The sequence below is a fragment of the Bufo bufo genome, chromosome 2 (assembly GCF_905171765.1).
Source record: "Bufo bufo chromosome 2, aBufBuf1.1, whole genome shotgun sequence".
Classification (NCBI taxonomy): Eukaryota; Metazoa; Chordata; class Amphibia; order Anura; family Bufonidae; genus Bufo; species Bufo bufo.
Genome location: NC_053390.1, coordinates 694,277,327 through 694,299,419, shown reverse-complemented (window position 1 = coordinate 694,299,419; position 22,093 = coordinate 694,277,327).

The window sequence follows — 22,093 nt, the reverse complement described above, 5'->3', positions numbered from 1 at the left end:
AGATGCAACCTGTGCGGTGAACTCGGTCACCCTTTCAGTCGTTGTCCTCTCTCTGAGGTCAATGCGGCCCGAGCTCACGCAGGAGCAGGCCGGGAGGTCCCTTCGGCTGAGGCGGGTGCTGGCGGAGACAGCAGAGTTCAGGGGTCGGTGAAGAACAAAGATGGTCTGTCCCGGCGGAGGGAGAGGCGCCAGGCGGAGAGGGAGCGGGTCCTGGGGTGATGCCTGCCCCTTCCCAAGCGGCTGCCCCTCCTGCATCGGAGACCCTAGGCGACAGGGAGCTGAATGAGGAGAACGAAAGACTGGAGCGTGCCGAGGGGACTTTGTCCTCGCACTACGAAAGCGCCGCAGAGGATAGCGGGACGGAGTCCAAAATAATTAGACGGAAACTCCGTACTAAGAAAAGACCTGGCTCGACCAAAGTAGCCAGGGAGGGCCTAACCGACTCCCCTCTGGAGCTCTCCAACCGGTTTCTCACTTTGGATGAGACCTCCGCCTCCTCTTCTTCTGGGGAGGAGGTTGAAGGTGGGAGAACGGGGGCGAAGGAGGGAAGGCCCTCAGGCACCCGCTCTGCTGACACTGGCGACGATTATTGTCGCCAGCATTAAGTCGGATGCGGCTCGTTTCGTGGCCTTTGATTTTCTCAGCCGAATTGGGGCTGACATTTTGTTTTTGCAAGAGACCAGGCTGTCAGATTTGGCAGTGATTCACAAAGCCAGGAGGGAGTGGAGATCAGGGCCCTCCTACTGGTCTCTTGTGGCCGAGCCGTATAGCGGAGTGGCGGTCCTTTTTACCGCACCGGTAGAAAGCCGACGAGTGATCGAGTTGGAAATGGGGAGGTGTTTGATCCTGGATGTCCTCATGAAGGGACAAGAACTGCGCCTAATTAACATCTATGGGCCCCAGACCAAACGGGACAGGAAAAGTCTCTTTATGACAATCAAGCCTTTTCTTTTTACGAGTCGGCAAGTGGTCTTTGGTGGGGATTTCAACACTATCACGAGGTCCCAGGATGGGGGAGGCGCCAGAGACCGGCTGGCTTACGATAGCATCTCTTTGAATAGCATAGCTAGCGAGGCTCGTTTGGTGGATGTCCACATCAGGCATACCCCAGGCCACGGGGGTTTCACATATTATAGAGGAAGTCAGACTAGGTCTAGAATAGACAGGTTTTTTTTAAAGGAGGAGGCTATTTTCTCGCCCTTAAGGTTCGTAGAGGTAGAATTCTCCGATCACTGTCTGATTATGTTTTCTTTGAATATTTCAGAGTCCCCCCAAATGGGAAGAGGTTACTGGAAGCTGAATTCGGGAGTCCTGGAGGAAGCGGAGGTGAGACAATCCTTTGAGGACTTCCTTCAGAGTCAGGTAACTTTGCTGGATCTCTGTGATACTAAGTCAGAGTGGTGGGAGATATTCAAAGATCGGGCGGCAAAGTTCTTCCGCCAGCTCTCGAGCCTCAGGTCCCTGGACAGGTACCGCCTGTATCAGGGTCTGAGGAGGAAACTCGAGCGTCTGGTCTCGACTGGAGGTAGCCGCGAGGATATCTCCAGGGTGAAATCTTTGCTCAAGGGGTGCCAGTACGATAGGCACACATCTTTGGTTTTTGAGAGGGACTTCGGGAAGTACCGCTCGCCCGACCCTTACAGAAACTGCAAGATGTCAGTGAGTAGTAAGTTGGTGACGGGACTGGTCGATAGTACGGGATCTCTGAACAGGTCCAGATCGGGGATCCTGGAAGTCGTCAGATCCTTCTACTTCGCGCCTCTTGGAAAGAAGGATCTGGATAAGATGTCGGGCTTTCCTGGCTGACATCGCCCCTGAGTCGGGAGCTCACTCTCTTTTGACGTTTTGGTGGAAGAGATCAGGAAGGAGGAAGTAATCCTGGCGGGTGGAAGGGTTAGCTCTGAAGAAGTCGCCAGGCCCGGATGGCTTAACATCCGAGTTTTATAAGGCCTTTAAGGACTCTTTATGTCCCCTCTTGACTGAGGTATTCAATGAGTGGTCTATCCTCGGGCACTCTGCCGGAAGTCACTGAGGAGGTCAGCCCCTGAGCCTTCTGTCAAAGGGTAAAGATCCGAGCCGTATTGAGAACTGGCGTCCCATATCGCTTCTCAATACGGACAGAAAGATTCTGGCCAAGTATACTGTTCAATCAGTTGGTGAATTTCACCCCAGCTCCTTTCGGTTGCCCAGCAGTTGCTCGGTTCCAGGCCGCAGTACTTCAGTGCTGTGGCATCGGTGTCCCGAGAGCAGGTGGAGCGGAGTAGAGCGGGTGGTTCAACTGGAAGGGGTACATGCTGTCCTTAGATCAGGGCAATGGCGTTTGATAGCGTCGTGAACCACGAGTACCTCTGGTCGGTACTTCTGGAAGTACCGGCCTGCCGGGGGGGGTGTTGATGGTTAAAGATCTTGTACGCCGTGGCGGAGAGTTTCCCGCTTGTGAACGGTTGGTCCTGGCTGCTCTTTCGAGGTTGGGTCTGCGTTCGTCAGGGTTGTCCTTTGAGCCCGCTTTTTATACGTGTTCCCTTTCTTAAGAGATCGACTCGTGGTCCGTTGGCGGAATCGGGATGGATCCGGCAGCGCCGGAAGCCGCTCTGGAGGCAGGTAGCGTACGCCGACGATGTTCACCGTTTTTCGTGTCCTCGAGAGGGGAGGCGGAGTACGTGATGTCTGAGGTGGACAGCTACTCGGAGGGCATCCGGGTCCATGATCAATCGGGATAAGTGCGAGAGTCTCTGGCTGGGAGGGGGTGATCCATTTTCGATCTCCCGGACACCCTTCCGGGGCCCCAGCGTCAGCAAAAGTTCTAGGGCATCCATTTCGGCCACGGGGGAGTATCCCACCCAAATTGGATGACAGCTCAAGATCGCCGCTCAGAAGGTCGGCCAGTGGAAGGGGTTGGGTCTTTGACCCTCAGGGAAAGGGTGAATCTGATCAAGGACTTACCTTCTCCCTTTTCTTATCTATTTGGGTACGGTGTGTATCTTGCCAGAGCCTCTCTGGACTCGGGTTTATAGCCTGTTCTTCCAGCTTTTATGGGGGAATAGACTGAACCTGATCAAGAGAGGGGTGACTTATCGCACGAGGAGACTAGGGGGGTTATCTATGGTCAACCCCGTGGTGTTTCTCCTGAACACCTTTGTTAAGATCAATTTGGCAAACCTCTGGATGGAGAGGGCTCCTCCATGGATAGTCTCCTGCAGGGGGTGGTTTCGGCCTTTCTTCCAGGAATGGGAGACAGGAGGGCGAGTGAAGGACTTGCGTACGCCTCACGGATATCTTCCGGCTTATGTCACCACCCCCGATTCTGAAGGCGATCCGCCGGTGGGGGGTTTGGAGGTGAGGGAAATCAGGACTCTGTCAAGGAGATCCCTTGACGAGAGGGTCTTGTTGTCCCACTTTCAGAAGCCCCTGGCCCTCAAGGATTGCCCAAGCCGGGATCTAGACAAGGGGTTACAGTTGTAAATTCTGCAAGGATCCCCTTGAAGTTTTGGGACTTGGCTTGGCGCTGCTTTCACGGGAGGGCTGTATGTAAGGGACAACCTGAAGAACAGGAACTCTGAGGGAAAGGGGTTGTCCCCGGAGGAGTTCGGCTCCATACTGAAAGTATGGAGCACTTCCTGCTTCATTGTCCTTTTAATACAGAGGTGTATATGAACGGGTGGGAGCTTCCATTGGCTGGCCTAGCTAGCCAGCCTCTCCTATGCGGAGTGGGCTTACAGAGTGTTCAGAGACCTGGGAAGGAGGGACCCCGTGCACAAGTTTTTTAGTTAGCATAGTGGTTAGGTTCTACAAGTGGAACGCACAGTGTTTAGTTTTCACGCAGCAGAAAGTCCTCCGGTGGACGAGGTTTGTAAGGAACATCTTGGGTGGCCTGGTGAAGGGTGCGTTTTCTTGAGTATGAGAGACTGGGTACCAGTAGGGCCTCTCTCCTCTGGAGAGGCTTTGCTTTGATGTACCGTAAGTCTAGTCGCTTACTGTTCCTGGTGGTGGGCTGACGCTTCCACACTAGATTTTTGTTTTGTAGTATGCTGAGGTTTTGAAAAAGGCTTGCAAAGACCGAACTTGGGCCTTCGGGAGATTGTTTATTTAGTATGTTTGCTAGAGGAGGAAAGTTAGGATTAGTTAGGTTGGGTGGGGTGAGGAAGGGGGGATAATTTTATGTGTCCTTTTGTGTTTTGAGTGGGGAGGCCTGCATCTAGCCCTGGACTATGTGGACATGGGAGGACATGGGGCGAGGGGCTAGATGTGGGTGTGAAGGAAGGGCTGGCCTTGGACTATGCGGACATGATAGAGACATGAGGCGAAGGTCAGCCCTGGGTGTCGGGTGATGGGTAAAAGGATAGTGTGAGTAGGGATAGAATAGGTGATGCCTGCCCCTTCCCAAGTGGCTGCCCCTCCTGCATCAGAGACCCTAGGGGACAGGGAGATGAATGAGGAGAACGAAAGACTGGAGCGTGCCGAGGGGACTCTGTCCTCGCACTATGAAAGCGCCGCAGAGGATAGTGGGACGGAGTCCAAAATAATTAGACGGAAACGCCGTACTAAGAAAAGACCTGGCTCGACCAAAGTAGCCAGGGAGGGCCTAACCGACTCCCCTCTGGAGCTCTCCAACCGGTTTCTCACCGTGGATGAGACCTCCGCCCCTCTCTTCTTCTGGGGAGGAGGTTGAAGGTAGGAGACGGGGGCGAAGGAGGGAAGGCCTTCAGAAGGCCCCGCGCCCTCCTCTGGTGGGGATGTAAGGTCCTCAGGAGGGGTGGCAAAACCGCGCCCTGAGACCGAGAAAGCCAGGGGTGGTGTGCAGGGGGAGGCGGTGGTGACAAATGAGATGGACACCACCGTCTCCCTCAAGAGGGGTCGTGCCGCCTTAGAAGACAGCCTCGGGAGAGGGAGGGTTGGGAAGAAGGCTGTCTAACTCGATCACTCTGTATGGCGGCACCCGCTCTACTGACACTGGCGACCATTAATGTCGCCAGCATTAAGTCGGATGCGGCTCGTTTCACGGCCTTTGATTTTCTCAGCCGAATTGGGGCTGACATTTTGAAAAACACTAGTGTGAAAGCACCCTTAGGGGGAGTTCACATCACTGTTATTTTTCAGTTCTTCTGATCCATCAGAAGAAGAGAAAATTAAAGAAGAAAACAGATCCTGAGCATCAGTTATGCACATTTGGCATCAGTTTGAGCCATTTCAATTAGAGATCTGTTATTTCAGACTGAAAAAAGTCCAGCATGTAAGACTTTTCCCCTCTGGAATAACGTATCTGATGGAAATGGCTCATATAATGGAAATGGCTCAAACTGATGCCAAATGTAAATAACTGATGCTCAGGATTCTTTTTTTTACAGGATACGGCTTTTTTCTTTATTTTTAGGTTCTGAATGGAAAATAATGTGATGTGAACTCCATCTTAGGGAATGATGGGTCCTAAAGAAAGAAACTACTGTGAATTCAACTTGGCAAAAGCAATCATAAATGTTGCAAAACCCCATTTAAGCTCATTGATCCCTGCAACTGTGTTGTAATTAATCCACCCTTTTAAAGATGTTGTCTAGAACTAGAAACGGGTCTTTAACTTTTCCAGAAACAGCGCATAGTCTGTGGTAGTTTAGCTACATTCTTTTTAATAGAAATGAGCGGCATTGTCCGACACATCGCATGGACAGTTGTGATGCTGAGTCTTGAAAAACTGCAGACCCTATTTCTAGTCCCGTACAGTCCCCCTTGAAAGAAGCCACCCTGATTATCAATTAGGAAACGATTTTTTTGGAGACAAATAACCTGCAGTACTTTTCGCCCTATAAGACGCACCTAGGTTTTAGAGGAGGACAATAAGAAAAAAATTTTTTTTATTAGATCTCAGATCAGATCAGCAGTCAGACCACCAATATTAATCAGACCTCAGATCACGGCCCCAATCAGACCTCCAATGTTAATAAGACCCTCAATCCGATCTCAGATCAGAGCCCAATATAAAGAAGACCCCTCCATTCAGACATCAGATGAGACCCCATGCCTCATATCAGCCCCCTGCTATATCTCATAACCCCCAGCCATATTTATTTGCCCCTAGCTATGTTTGATCAGCCCCCAGCCATGTTTGATCAACCCCAGCCATGTTTGATCAACCCCAGCCATGTTTGATCAACCCCAGCCATGTTTGATCAACCCCAGCCATGTTTGATCAACCCCAGCCATGTTTCAGCAGCCCCCAGCCATGTTTCAGCAGCCCCCAGCCATGTTTCAGCAGCCCCCAGCATGTTTCAGTAGCGCCCAGCCATGTTTGATCAGGCCCCAGCCATGTTTGATTCAGGCCCCAGCCATGTTTGATCAGCCCCATGCATGTTTGATTAGCCCAGCCATGTTTCAGCCGCCCCCAGCCATGTTTCAGCCGCCCCCCAGCCATGTTTTCAGCCGCCCCCAGCCATGTTTCAGCGCCCCCAGCCATGTTTTCAGCAGCCCCCAGCCATGTTTCAGCAGTCCCCAACCATGTTTCAGCAGTCCCCAACCATGTTTCAGCAGTCCCCAACCATGTTTTAGCAGCCCCCAACCATGTTTCAGCAGCCCCCAGCCTCAGATCACAAAATAAATAAACCACTTCCCTCTCCTGCTCCTGGACGCGGCCGCTCCTCACTGCCTATGCTTTGTCTTCCTCCTCCTTCGGCTGTGTTGTGAACCGGCGCGCACAGCGTGAGGTCACAGAGCTCCCTCACGCTGTGCGCAGCCACTGCACAGCCGACGACCAGGAAGCGGTGAGTACAGAGCCTTCACCGCTTCCTGGTCCTCCGGTACTAATGAGCACATCCATAATGGAAGCGCTCATTAGTATTCACCCCATAAGACGCAAGGGCATTTTTCCTCCACTTTGGGGGGGGGTGCGTCTTATGGGGGGGGGAATACGGTAGGTGCCTTTTGTAGCAGCCTATACTCATGTTGTGCAATGCTGGCAGGCTGTCATAACCACAAGAATATAGTGAAGAAGGACCGGCACTCACTTTCTTGTCGATATGAAGAGACTTTTATTCAAAGCATAATAGCATAAAGGGCAATGTATTGCTTGGGGATGTGGTCTGGCTGCTATAAAGAAGACCAGGAGAAGGAGGACAGACTTCTTCTGATTGGGAATGCTGGCCAGTTCTATTTTCCCAAAGGATCTTGTGATGCTGCCTCATGTGCGGCAATATTGCTCTGGTACCTATGTTTGTGTGTGTATGGATGCCCACAGCTCTTTAAATCCTGAAGATCTTGCACACGACAGTGTTTTTGTGTGCCGGCCTTGTGAGAAAAACCAATATGGAAGTTGCACATACAGAGCTAGTGAATGCCAAGTTCTGTGTAGGTCTGCACCTGCACCCCATATTTAGTGGGCACCGGCCAGTTCCCGAGCTGACCACAATATAAGCAGATATGGACCTGCATTCTTTTGGAGGTATTGACCATACATTGTCACCCCCTTTTTAATTTCCACCATAGCCACGACCTTCTCCTTAGATTTCACCTCCTCCTCTTCAGCACCCCAGTCTGCTCCCAGGTCCTGTCCAACACACAATCATCCTTGAAACCATCCCCCTCCTGCTACTTTTATCAGACTTTGATTTATTATTGTGGGTTCCTTGCCCCCCCCCCCCCCCCCCTATGAATTTCCTGCTCTGTATTTGTCCAGATTGCCACTTTCGCTGCCCTAATCACCAATACTGTGGCTATGGGTGCCACAGTTACCACCACCAATACATGTATGCATGGGGTCCCCAGTCTCCTCATCAACCTCGTCAGGACAATGCAAACGCTGACTGCTCTTACATAAGTCATCAATAGGGAGACTCTCTTGACTATCTGCTGTAGGGCGTGGTAAAGTTTTGTTGCCTCTTAGGAAAAAATAAGGTGTCCCACTAGGAAGGGACAGTGAAGACAGAAAGGACAGCACTGAAAGGATTGGGACTGCATGGAGGATAAGCAGGATGAATGCTGTGAACCTTGGCTCCAAGGCACGGTGTCAGACTCAGAAGACACCTCCATGTCATCCTGCTGTGACTGAGAAGAGGAGAGAGCCATACAATCCACAATCTTATCCTCTTTCTCCTCAATGATAATGTTGCGCCTTTCAGAAGCCAGGGAGAACTGCAGCCTACTACTACTACTATTTCTGACTAGATAGCTGGTGCTGCTGCTACCCACATTGTGGCTCTGGGAGGACAAGGACTGTTTCTGGGTCTTTTGTTTGGAACCCTTCCGTATTCCTGACATTTGGCCTAATGTACACAGTCACACAAAGTATGAAACAGTTTGCAAGTCTGTTTCCTGGAACTTAAACACAGAGAGAAGCAATAAAATGTCCTTCCCTTTCTACAAACACACTGAAAACACTGCTACTAACAATTTACTTTGGACTGCGATCAAATATGCACATTCTGAAAAAAGCTCTCTCTAGTGTCCAACACAAGTTCTCAACCTACTATGAGTTTATACCTCCTCACACACAACAAACGCTTGAACTGTTTGGAGATGCCCCATCACAGATTTCAGACTACTATTTCAGGAGTTTTCACTCAGAGATTTAAAATGCTGCCCTCTGTATTGTAAAACACATGTTGCACACTTGTATTCCTTCCTTTTTTTGAAAAATAAAAAATAAAAACTGTCTGGCGATGCCCTATAAAACAATTCAGACTACTATATCCAGTGTTTTCATTCAAAGATATAAAACACTACCCTTTGGATTGTAAAACGTGTTGTAAAATAGACTTGTATTGCTATTTTCCTAAAACAAAAAAACCTGTTGACCTGTCGGGAGATTTTTTTGTCCTAGATTTCGGACTTCTATTTTGCACGTTTTCACTGAGAGATAAAATGCCACCCTCTGGATTGTAAGGGATGCAGATGAGCTCTTAACAAGCTCTGCCACTAGAGGCACCAAATATAAGGCAGCTATCCTATGAATCAATGTTCAACCCTTTAAATAGGCCTTGAGACATGACTCAAATATAAAATAAGCCAGCACCTCAACTACAGACAGCTGTTTTGAGGTGATTGCCCCTCATCAATGCAGAGCGTACTGGCTTAAATGGGTGAAAGGCCTAAGTCCGTATTTTGGGGGGTACTAGCTCTCCTTTTTTGAAAAAAAAAAAAACCACACTTTGTACACTTGTATTGCTATTTTTGCAAAACAAAAAAATTCCCCGTATTATATAATACATTTATGATATGAAATCAAAGACTAGAATATTTTACAGTGGCTGTTCATCCGCCGTTATAATAAAGTAGTCTGTGGGAACAGTACACTACATAAGGAGGAAACTTCTTTCCCTTTACATTGCTGTACATTAGATATATATTTTTTTTTATATAATGCTCCACATGAAAATGTTCTGCATCACTAGTCAGGAAAATGTAAGGTAAACAATATGGATATTGATAAACTTGCCTTATGGGGTTTGCAATGCTAGCAAAATCAACTGAGGTTGAGGTACACCTCAATAAAGCCTTGAATTTTTACATTATTTTTTATTACTCTTCACACACTTCATTAATGGTTAACAAAAAAAAGTTCTTAATACTCAAAAAAATTTAATCTACAACGGAAAGTAATTCTCATCCAATCTATATGTGTTAGAGCAAAATGGAGTGCAGAGGAGTGTGATTTGATTGTTTCCAGTGTTATCTGGATGCTGTGTTTGAATCTTACATAATGACTCAAATAGTTACTTTATGAGTTATAAAATTGCATCATTTAAGCCACATGTTGTATCCTCACCAGAACAACAAACTGTTTGCCTAAAAGGAAGACCCTAAGAAATTGATTTTACTTTCCAAAATGGAGCAGCCCCTGCTGCTACAAAAATTGACACAGCAAGACTCTGATAAAGATATGTAACTAAGAGGGTATAATAACAATAACTTTACAGGTAAGTAACCTGCTTTTTTTCAGAAAAGACAGAATAATAATTTAACTCAATGTAATAGCAATTCTGTAAATCTCTCTAGGGCAGTAATCTGCAGTGCAGTGACTACTGTTAACTGAATGGAAGAAAATAAACCTGTAATCCTATATCATTTTCAGTATCAATATCAGTATACTAGGTTCGGTGACTGGTATTAAAGGACACATACATTTTTTTAACGTTGCATGACTTAGGCTACTTTCACACTTGCGTTTTGGCTTTCCGTTTGTGAGATCCATCATGGGCTCTCACAAGCGGTCCAAAATGGATCAGTTTTGCTCTAATGCATTCTGAATAGAAAAGGAACTGCTCAGAATGCATTAGTTTGTCTCCGTTCAGTCACCATTCCGCTCTGGAGGTGGACACCAAAACGCTGCCTGCAGCATTTTGCTGTTCGCTTGACAAAACTGAGCCAAACGGATTCGTCCTGGCACACAATGTATGTCAATGGGGACGGATCTGTTTTCTCTGACACAATCTGGCACAATCAAAAATGGATCCGTCTCCCATTGACTTTCAATAGAGTTCATAATGGATCCGTCTTGGCTATGTTACAAATAATGCTAACAGATCCGTTCATGATGGATGCATGTGGTTGTATTATTGTAACGGATCAGTTTTTGCAGATCCATGGCGGATCCGCCCAAAACGTGAGCGTGAAAGTAGCCTAAACCATCATTCAAGATGAATTCTGTATTGTGAATATTTGAATGATCCCATTTGTTTTGCCCCTAAATTACTGAGAAGCATCGTATATCCAAATAATCTTCCAGTCATCTCTTAAACGGAACCTGACAGCTCATTTGTGTGATATAAACTTCCCAGAGTATGTTTTTCATCTGGTTATGGTACTCCAGAAGTGACTCTTCATCCCTTGTAAATCTGCAGAAAATGTACTTTTATTCTATATCCTTCTCATTGTATGCAAATTAGCTTGTTGAAGTCAAGGAGGCTGGCGCAAACCACCTGAAAGTCAGGCTTCCCCGCCTGCCCTCCTCCCCCTGCAGCTTGATTAATGTTCTCCAGGCCAGGGAACAGCAACCCACGTTCGCACAAGATTTCGCGCAGGCGCTGTTCTTTTTCACTCCTGGTGCATGCCCAGTGTATAGTGCTGTAGAGCAGCTGTAGAGAGGAGAGTGCTCTCGCCCTGTGGAGCATGTACAGTCGTGGCCAAAAGTTTTGAGAATTAGATAAATATTGGAAATTGGAAAAGTTGCTGCTTAAGTTTTTATAATAGCAATTTGCATATACTCCAGAATGTTATGAAGAGTGATCAGATGAATTGCATAGTCCTTCTTTGCCATGAAAATTAACTTAATCCCAAAAAAAACCTTTCCACTGCATTTCATTGCTGTCATTAAAGGACCTGCTGAGATCATTTCAGTAATCGTCTTATTAACTCAGGTGAGAATGTTGACGAGCACAAGGCTGGAGATCATTATGTCAGGCTGATTGGGTTAAAATGGCAGACTTGACATGTTAAAAGGAGGGTGATGCTTGAAATCATTGTTCTTCCATTGTTAACCATGGTGACCTGCAAAGAAACGCGTGCAGCCATCATTGCGTTGCATAAAAATGGCTTCACAGGCAAGGATATTGTGGCTACTAAGATTGCACCTCAATCAACAATTTATAGGATCATCAAGAACTTCAAGGAAAGAGGTTCAATTCTTGTTAAGAAGGCTTCAGGGCATCCAAGAAAGTCCAGCAAGCGCCAGGATCGTCTCCTAAAGAGCATTCAGCTGCGGGATCGGAGTGCCACAAGTGCAGAGCTTGCTCAGGAATGGCAGCAGGCAGGTGTGAGCGCTTCTGCACGCACAGTGAGGCGAAGACTTTTGGAAGATGGCCTAGTGTCAAGAAGGCCAGCAAAGAAGCCACTTCTCTCCAAAAAAAACATCAGGGACAGATTGATCTTCTGCAGGAAGTATGGTGAATGGACTGCTGAGGACTGGGGCAAAGTCATATTCTCCGATAAAGCCTCTTTCCGATTGTTTGGGGCATCTGGAAAAAGGCTTGTCCAGAGAAGAGAAGGTGAGTGCTACCATCAGTCCTGTGTCATGCCAACAGTAAAGCATCCTGAGACCATTCATGTGTGGGGTTGCTTCTCATCCAAGGGAGTGGGCTCACTCACAATTTTGCCCAAAAACACAGCCATGAATAAAGAATGGTACCAAAACACCCTCCAACAGCAACTTCTTCCAACAATCCAACAACAGTTTGGTGAAGAACAATGAATTTTCCAGCACGATGGAGCACCGTGCCATAAGGCAAAAGTGATAACTAAGTGGCTCGGAGACCAAAATGTTGACATTTTGGGTCCATGGCCTGGAAACTCCCCAGATCTTAATCCCATTGAGAACTTGTGGTCAATCCTCAAGAGGCGGGTGGACAAACAAAAACCCACTAATTCTGACAAACTCCAAGAAGTGATTATGAAAGAATGGGTTGCTATCAGTTAGGAATTGGCCCAGAAGTTGATTGAGAGCATGCCCAGTCGAATTGCAGAGGTCCTGAAAAAGAAGGGCCAACACTGCAAATACTGATTCTTTGCATAAATGTCATGTAATTGTCGATAAAAGCCTTTGAAACGTATGAAGTGCGTGTAATTATATTTCACTACATCACAGAAACAACTGAAACAAAGATCTAAAAGCAGTTTAGCAGCAAACTTTGTGAAAACTAATATTTGTGTCATTCTCAAAACTTTTGGCCACGACTGTACAGTGAAGCATTAAATCCAGGGGCTGTACAGCACTATTCACTCGGCATGCCCCAAAAGTGAAAGCAAATGTAGCCTGTACAGGATCTTGTGAAAACAAGGGTTGATGTTACCTGGTCTGGAGAACATCAACAAAGCTTCAAGGGGAGGGGGGATGTGGTATGGGAAAGCCTGATTTCCAGGAGCCTTGTGTCAGCCTCCTTGACTTCAACAAGCTAATTTGCATACGATGAGAACAAGAATAAAAGTGCATTTTCTGCAGATTTCCAAGTTACGCAAAGGGATCAAGAGTCACTTCTGGAGTACCATAAACAGTTGATAAAGGTACTATGGGCAGTTTTTATCACATAAACGAGGTGTCAGGTTCACTTTAAAGCAGTTACCAGCAGAAAAGCAAAAAGCAGAATATCAGTAGTCTACGATCCGTCTACCAAGATTAAATTAACTACTTCTTGTTCAGGAAAGCCCCAGTACATGTCAATTCTGTAGCTTTTCTCCTGACCAAAAACAGATTTCTTACTGACTGCATGTTAATGCCAAGCCTTGTGCCCTATGGCAATAGGCCTTCCAGGAGTCAGTCAGCAGTTGGAACATTAAAACTGTTGACAGCTCTAGGTAGAGTTGGTAAGAGTAGTACAGATATACTTTTCATGGAGCTTTTATCATCAGGATAAAACATTGTGCCCCCTCACAGTAGTTAGGCACACATTGTGCCCCCTCACAGCAATAATGCTCTCATTGTGCCCCTTCACAGTAGTTATGCCCTCAATGTATACCTTCACAGTAGTTATATTCACATTGTGCCTCTCTCATAGTAGTTATGCCCACATTGTGCCCCCTCACGGTAGTTATGCCCACACTGTGCCCATCACAGTATTTATGCCCTCATTGTGCACCCTTCACAGTAGTTATGTCTAATGTTGATCACATATATTCTAATCGTGAATTTTTATCGCGAATATCAGCACTTCGAGAATTTGCAAAGATGTAGAATATAGTGCTATATCTTCATAATCGCGAATATTCTAGATTTTTTTTCATCAGTACCCTCACTGCTTCTTGCTTGTAGGGCAATGAGAAGGCTGCAATATCTTTGTCACAGCTTAGCAACATCCCTAGTAACCAACAGGAAAGTTGCCTACCCCTTACTATATAGGAAACTCCCCAGCAGCCATTTTCTGCAGTTTTTTGCAGTTCTGAGAGAGACAGCAGCTCATATATATATTACAGATAGTTAGTGGGAGATAGTCAGTGTAGGTTAGATAGTGATATACACTCACCTAAAGAATTATTAGGAACACCATACTAATACGGTGTTGGACCCCCTTTTGTCTTCAGAACTGCCTTAATTCTACGTGGCATTGATTCAACAAGGTGCTGATAGCATTCTTTAGAAATGTTGGCCCATATTGATAGGATAGCATCTTGCAGTTGATGGAGATTTGAGGGATGCACATCCAGGGCACGAAGCTCCTGTTCCACCACATCCCAAAGATGCTCTATTGGGTTGAGATCTGGTGACTGTGGGGGCCATTTTAGTACAGTGAACTCATTGTCATGTTCAAGAAACCAATTTGAAATCATTCGAGCTTTGTGACATGGTGCATTATCCTGCTGGAAGTAGCCCTCAGAGGATGGATACATGTTCTCATTCTGTTTACGCCAAATTCGGACTCTACCATTTGAATGTCTCAACAGAAATCGAGACTCATCAGACCAGGCAACATTTTTCCAGTCTTCAACAGTCCAATTTTGGTGAGCTCGTGCAAATTGTAGCCTCTTTTTCCTATTTGTAGTGGAGATGAGTGATACCCGGTGGGGTCTTCTGCTGTTGTAGCCCATCCGCCTCAAGGTTGTGCGTGTTGTGGCTTCACAAATGCTTTGCTGCATACCTCGGTTGTAACGAGTGGCTATTGCAGTCAACGTTGCTCTTCTATCAGCTTGAATCAGTCGGCCCATTCTCCTCTGACCTGTAGCATCCACAAGGCATTTTTGCCCACAGGACTGCCGCATACTGGATGTTTTTCCCTTTTCACACCATTCTTTGTAAACCCTAGAAATGGTTGTGCGTGAAAATCCCAGTAACTGAGCAGATTGTGAAATACTCAGACCGGCCCGTCTGGCACCAACAACCATGCCACGCTCAAAATTGCTTAAATCACCTTTCTTTCCCATTCTGACATTCAGTTTGGAGTTCAGGAGATTGTCTTGACCAGGACCACACCCCTAAATGCATTGAAGCAACTGCCATGTGATTGGTTGACTAGATAATTGCAATAATGAGAAATAGAACAGGTGCTCCTAATAATTATTTAGGTGAGTGTAGTGTAGCTGATCCAGTGCAGGGTGTTGGGTAGTGTGATAGGAATTACTGTACTGTGCATTTTCTCCAGTCTCAGGAAACTTCTAGCAGCTTGAAAAATGTATCAAAAGTGAGGCACGCCTGTATTGCGCGCGCAATACGTGCATATTACATTGCCGATTTTCGCAATCAAGAAAATAATGACTGGAGATCACTAATTCTAGAATTTGCTAATTTATGGCGAATATTAGGTAAAAAATTCGCGAAATATCGCGATAATGAATATTGCCTATGCTGCTCATCACTAGTTATGACCACATTCTACCCCTCTCAAAGTACTTATCCCTTCATTGTGCCCCCTCACAGTGGTTATGCCCTCATTGTGCCCCTTCACTGTAGTTATGCCCTCATTGTGCCCCTTCACTGTAGTTATGCCCACATTGTGCCCCTCTCACAGTAGTTATGCCCACATTGTGCCTCTTACAATAATTATCCCTTCATTGTGTCCAATTCACAGCAGTTATGCCCTCATTGTGCCCCCCTCACAGAAGCTATGCCCTCATTGTGCTCCTTCACAGTAGTTGGGCCCTCATTGTGGCCTCACTCACAGTAGCAATGCCCTCATTGTGCTCCTTCACAGTAGTTATGCTATCATTGTACCCCCCTCACAGTAGTTATGCCCTCTATGTTCCTTTTACAGTAGTATTGCCCTATCCTTGCCCCCTTCATGGTAGTAATTTTCTCTCTGTGCCCCTTCAGAGTAGTAATGCCTTCTCTGTGCACTCTTCACAGTAGTTATGAACTCTCTTTGCCCCCTGAACAGTAGTAATGTCCTCTCTGTGCCCCATATCAGTTATGACCCTTCACAGTAGTAATGTCTTCTGTGCCCACTTAACAGTAATAATGCCCTCTGTGCCCCCTAAACAATAGTTATGTCCTCTCTGTGCCCCCTCAGTGTTAATAAAATAAATAAAAAAGTAACTACTCACCTTGTCCCATTCCTGAAGATCATATCCAGATCTCTCCTGCAGGTAGCCAGGTACAGATCGCTCTGCAGCACTATGTGGGATGAGAGCAGGCAGATTCTCGGGTCTGCCGGCTCCCCCTACACAAGCTGGCAGCGTGATCTATGCCTACAGGAGGGAAGTAGACATGGGAGCTGAGCTGTCAGTAAATGGAAGGAAAGCAGTTCCCTGGCACTCCAGCAATGAATGCTTCCATCTGTATTGATGGAAGAACTCATTGCTTCTGGCACCCACCTGAGAGCTGGCACCTGGGGCACCCCGCCCCCCCTTGGCACGCCACTGAATGGAAGTGAAACCTCATGGTGAAGTGTTGTCTGCATGGAACTGGTTCACAGGAGCTCCCCTCTGATCTGTGTCAGCTGTAGGGGTCTTCTAGTTTGATGGTACAGCTGCCACTCAGCAGCTGAATGCAGAAAGCACTTGTAGAAGCAGAATAAAACTTCAAATTCACATTACATTTGGTAATAAAAGATCCTCAACAGGAATGTTTGCCCTGCTCACCCCAGCACCTACATAGCGCTGTTGACAGATTAGCTATAATGATTTTTGCTGGTGTTTTTGAAATGGTATTGTGAAGAATGGAGAAGAATGCTAGAAAAATGGAATAGCTTAAAGAGGACCTTTCATCAGTCCAAACATTGTGAACTAAGTATCACAACATATACAGCGGCGCCCAGGGATCTCACTGCACTTACTATTATCCCTGGGCGCCGCTCCGTTCTCCCGTTATGTCCTCCGGTATGTTCGAGGAATTGGTTATAGTAGGCGAAGACTTAGGGTACTTGGTTATAGTAGGTGGCCAATCGCAGCGCAGAGCTCACAGCCTGGGAGTTTTTTTCTCCCAGGCTATGAGCTCTGCGATGCATTGGCGAGCGCTACAGCCTAGGAGAAGGAGACTCCCAGCAGAACAAGGGCAGTCTCCTCCTGCTAAAACCAAGTCCCCGAACATGATACTTAGTTCACAATGTTTGGACCGTTGAAAGGTCCTCTTTAACTAACATCTAGATGCATGGTGTCATATTTACCCATCCTTTATCTCAATAAATAATCCAGACAATGACAGAAGTAGACTAGATGGTGTCGTTTCTGAAGAAATTACAGGATGTTGGCTTGAAAATGTTAGAGCCCCAGGGGCGCAGAGGGTGGGATTGCTTAACAAAGCACAGGCTATGGGTCAAAGAAGCGTGCAAAGTTTCAAAATTGCACTCCTAAAACTGTGGGAGGAGTAGCACTCTTTTGAAAATCAATGAGAGAAATTTGATTGGTTGTTGGTTGCTCCACCCACTTTTTCTAACCTTTAACCTCTTCCGGACACAGGGCGTACAGGTACGCCCTTATGTCCTGGTACTTAAGGACACAGGGCATACCTGTACGTTCTGTGTATTTTCGATCACCGGCGGGCGGTGATCGGAACCCGGTGCCTGCTCCGCCCCCCCCCCCCGTGTAGACGATCGCAGCAGACCGCAGGTCAATTTTACCCCACCAATCACCATCCTTAGATCCTGAGTGGTGATGGTGACATCACCTCTCAGGATCGCCTCTGATTGGTAGGAGATTGCCAGCGGGAGATTCAAATCATAGCAGCGCTCCTCTCCTTCTCCTTTTGTGTCCGGAGCCTGAGGAGAGAGGAGCGCTGCCTGCATGTGTGGAGCATCACCCCATCTGTGCCACAGCACCCCCCATCTTATCTGCAGGTAATTAGGGAAAGTCTAGGGAAAGGTTGGGCTAGGCAGGGAAAATAGTTAGTGGAAAAAAAAGTTTTCTTGCATCACCCTAAGTAGGGTGTCTGGAGTCCACAGCACAGCTGTGTGACCCTAGACCCCCCAGGGGTGCTGCAGCTTGCCCCCCTGCACCCCCCTCCCCCCACAACTTTTTTGGGGTGCAGGCATTTTTTTTTTTTTTTTGTGCGTACGATGACTGTGGCCGGCACTCTTAGCGTCCGGCCACTGTTAGCGCATCGCACACCCCGCCGCTGATCAACTTCGAACGGTTGATCAGCGGTTTTGATTTTTTATTTATTCACATTTTTCCCCTTTTTTTTTAGTTAGTCTTTTTTTTTTTCTATTAGTTTTAGGGATTAGTACGTGAACACCCGTGCCCCCACACACACGCACACTGAATAATGATTTACACACACGCACACACGCAGACACACACTCCCCTATGGCCCGCCGGATGTTCTCGGCCGAGGAAGCATACGCCCAGCTTGTCTCTGAGTCCGAGAGTCCTAGTGAGGATGAGGATAACCCCACTTTCCTGTTGTCATCCACATCCTTCTCATCATCTAGCGATGATGATGAGCCCCCAAGGCGGCGGAGACGCCGCCAGGCGGAGAAAGGGGACTACCATGCTAGGGACCCTGTGGCCCACCCTAGTACGAGCAGCTCTGGGGCTCGTACTAGTTTTCCGGCCCACCAGTTAAATCCACCGGAGCCACCTGCCGGTGAACTTGTCTGGTGTACCCCAGAGTGATTTGAGCCCATGATTCCTGAGTTTGTAGGCCAATCAGGAATCCAGATTTCCACAGTGGGCTTCACTGAATATGACTTTTTTAGTCTTTTTTTTTCAGTGACCAACGGGTAAATCTAATGGTGGAGCAGACGAACCTGTACGCCCAACAGTTCGTTGCTCAACACCCGGGCTCCTTTTTGGCTAGGCCCGGTGGCTGGACCCCGGTCAGTGCAGCCGAGATGAGGACATTTTGGGGCCTCGTGCGGCACATGGGCCTAGTCAAGAAACCTAGTGTCAGGCATTACTGGAGTGGGGACTTCCTCTACCAGACCCCACTTTACAGTACGGCCATGACACGTACCCGGTTTGAGGCCATCCGGAAATGCCTGCATTATTCAGATAATGCAGCATGTCCCCCCCAAGGTGATCCTGCCTATGACCGTCTGTATAAGATATGGTCGGTCATCGATCACTTTGGGGCCAAATTTGTACAGGCCTATGTATCTGGAAGGGAGGTCGCGGTTGATGAGTCTCTCATTGCGTTCAAGGGGAGACTCATTTTCCGCCAGTATTTTCCCTCAAAGTGGGCGAGGTATGGCGTGAAGCTGTACAAACTTTGTGAGAGTACCTCAGGGTACACTTACAAGTTTTGTGTGTACGAGGGGCGAGATTCCCGTATTCAACCCCCAGAATGACCCCCCACTCTGGGTGTTAGCGGGAAACTTGTGTGGGACCTTATGCACCCACTGCTAGATAAAGGTTATCACCTGTACGTGGATAACTTTTATACTAGTATCCCCTTGTCTTGTTCCAGTCCCTCGCGCCAGATCCACGTCCGCTTGTGGGACCGTGCGGAAAAATCAACGCGGGCTCCCTGCCCACTCCCTCCAGGTACCTATTCCCAGGGGTGAGATCCGTGCCCTTACCAGTGAAAACCTGTTGCTGGTCAGATATAAGGACAAGAGGGATGTCCTTGTACTGTCCGCAATTCATGGTAACGGCATCACCCCTGTCTCTGTGCGAGGTACCGCGGCATTGGTCCTCAATCGCGATTGTATCGTTGACTACAATCGGTATATGGGAGGAGTTGATCTCTCTGATCAAGTCCTCAAGCCATATAACGCCATGCGCAAAACCCGGGCATGGTACATAAAAGTTGCGGTCTACTTGGTGCAGGTTGCCTTGTACAACTCTTTTGTGCTGTCCCGGAGCGCTGGCAGCACAGGGACATTCCTCCAATTCTATGAGGCAGTCCTCAAGGACCTGATTTTTTCAGACCGGGAAAGAGCAGGCTGGAGTACCTCGGGAATTGGAGGCGCCCGGATCGTCCCTGGCCAACATTTTCCAGGTGTGGTCCCCTATACTGGAAAGAAGGGACGGTTCCAAAAAAAAGTGCAGAGTGTGTCACAGGAGGGGGATACAGAAGGACACCACCACTCAGTGTGACACTTGCCCCGATCATCCGGGCCTCTGCGTTATCGATTGCTTCAGGGAGTATCACACTTCCATGGAGTACTAAATTTTTATAATCCCCAACAGTCCCCTAGAGAACATAAAAAACGGAAACAATTTTTTTACCAAAAATTAGTTTTAGTGCAGGCATCCTCAAACTGCGGCCCTTCAGATGTTGTAAAACTATAACTCCCAGCATGCCCAGACACCTACAGCTATCAGCAGGGCATGGTGGGAATTGTAGTTTTACAACATCTGGAGGGCCGCAGTTTGAGGATGCCTGCTTAGTGTTTCCAAAGTCTGAGAGCCATACATATTGGGCATCTCCGCATCCGTAAAAATCTTCTCTATAAAACTAACATTTAACCCAACCCCCCGGATGAACAGCGTTAAAAAAAAAAAAAACGTGTAAAAAAAAAAAGCCATTTTTTGTCACCTAACATCACAAAAAGTGTAATAGCGAGCGATCAAAATGTCATATGCACCCCCAATTAGTGTCAATAAAACCACCATCTCATCCCGCAAAAAATGAGCCCCTACATTAGATAGTCGCCAAACAAAAAAAAAAAAACTGTAGCTCCCAGGCTATGGAGATACTAAAATATTTTTTTTTGTTCCTAAAATGATAATATAGTGTAAAATCTAAATAAATGTTAAAATTAGACATATTAGGTATCACCGCGTCCGTAAGAATCGGACCTATAAAAATAACATTTGACCAAACCCCTCGGATAAACAGCGTATATAAAATATAAAATAAAAACCGTGCCAAAACACAAATTTTTGGGCAAAATTTCCATTTGAATCCTTTTTTTCCGATAATAAAGCAAGGGTTAACAGCCAAACAAAACTAAATATTTATTGCCCTGATTCTGTAGTTTGCAGAAACATCCCATATGTGGTCATAAATTACTATATAGCCACACGGCAGGGCATAGAACGAAGGGAACGCCATATGGTTTCTGGAAGGCAGATTTTGAAGGACTGTTTTATTTACACCATGTCCCATTAGAAGCCCCCCTGATGTAGCCTAGACTAGAAACTCCAAAAAAGTGACCCTATCTAAGAAACTACACCCCTCAAGGTATTCAAAAGTTACTTTACAAATTTTGTTAACCCTTTAGGTGTTCCACAAAACTAAATAGCGAATGTAGAAACAATTTTAGAATTTAAATTTTTTGTTACCTTGCCTCAAAAAAGTGTAATATAGAGCAACCAAAAATCATATTTACCCTAAAATAGTCCCAAAACAACAACCACCTTAACCCGTAGTTTCCTAGATGGGGTCACTTTTATGGAGTTTCTACTCTAGGGGTGCATCAGGGGGGCTTGAAAGGGTACATGGTGTAAATAAACCAGTTTCTCCATCTGCTATTAACTCTTGTGGAACACCTAAAGGGTTAACAAAGTTTGTAAACCCAGTTTTGAATACCTTGAGGGGTGTACTTTCTTAGATGGAGTCACTTTTTTGGAATTTCTATTCTAGGGGTGCAACGGGGGGCTTGAAATGGGACATGGTATAAACAAAACCAGTCCTGCAAAATCTGCCTTGCAAAAACCATATGGCGTTCCCCTCCTTCTATGTCCTCCCGTTTGGCCAAACAGTAGTTTAGGACCACATATGGGGTGTTTCTGAAAACTACAGAATCAGGGCAACCCATATTGAGTTTTGTTTGGCAGTTAACCCTTGCTTTGTTCCTGGAAAAAATGGATTATATTGGAAAATTAAAAAAAAAAAATCAAAATTCTTAAATTGTATGTCCATTTGCCATGAAGTCTTGTGGAAGACCTAAAGAGTTAACAAAGTTTGTAAAATCAGTTTTGAATACCTTGAGGGGTGTAGTTTCTAAAATGGGGTCATTTTTGGCAGGTTTCTATTACGTAAGCCTCACAAAGTGACTTCATAACTGGACTGGTCCATAAAAAGTGGGATTTGGAAAATTTCTGAAAAAATTTGCTTCTAAACTTCTAAGCTATGTAACATCCCCAAAAAATAAAATGGCATTCCCAAAATGATACAAACATGAAGTAGACATATGGGGCATGTAAAGTCATCACAATTTTGGGGGTATTACTATGTATTACAGAAGTAGACAAACTGAAACTTTGAAATTTGCAAATTTTTCAAAATTTTTGGTATATTTGGTATTTTTTTATGGAAAAAAATTAACTTTTTTGACCCAATTTTAGCAGTGTCATGAAGTACAAT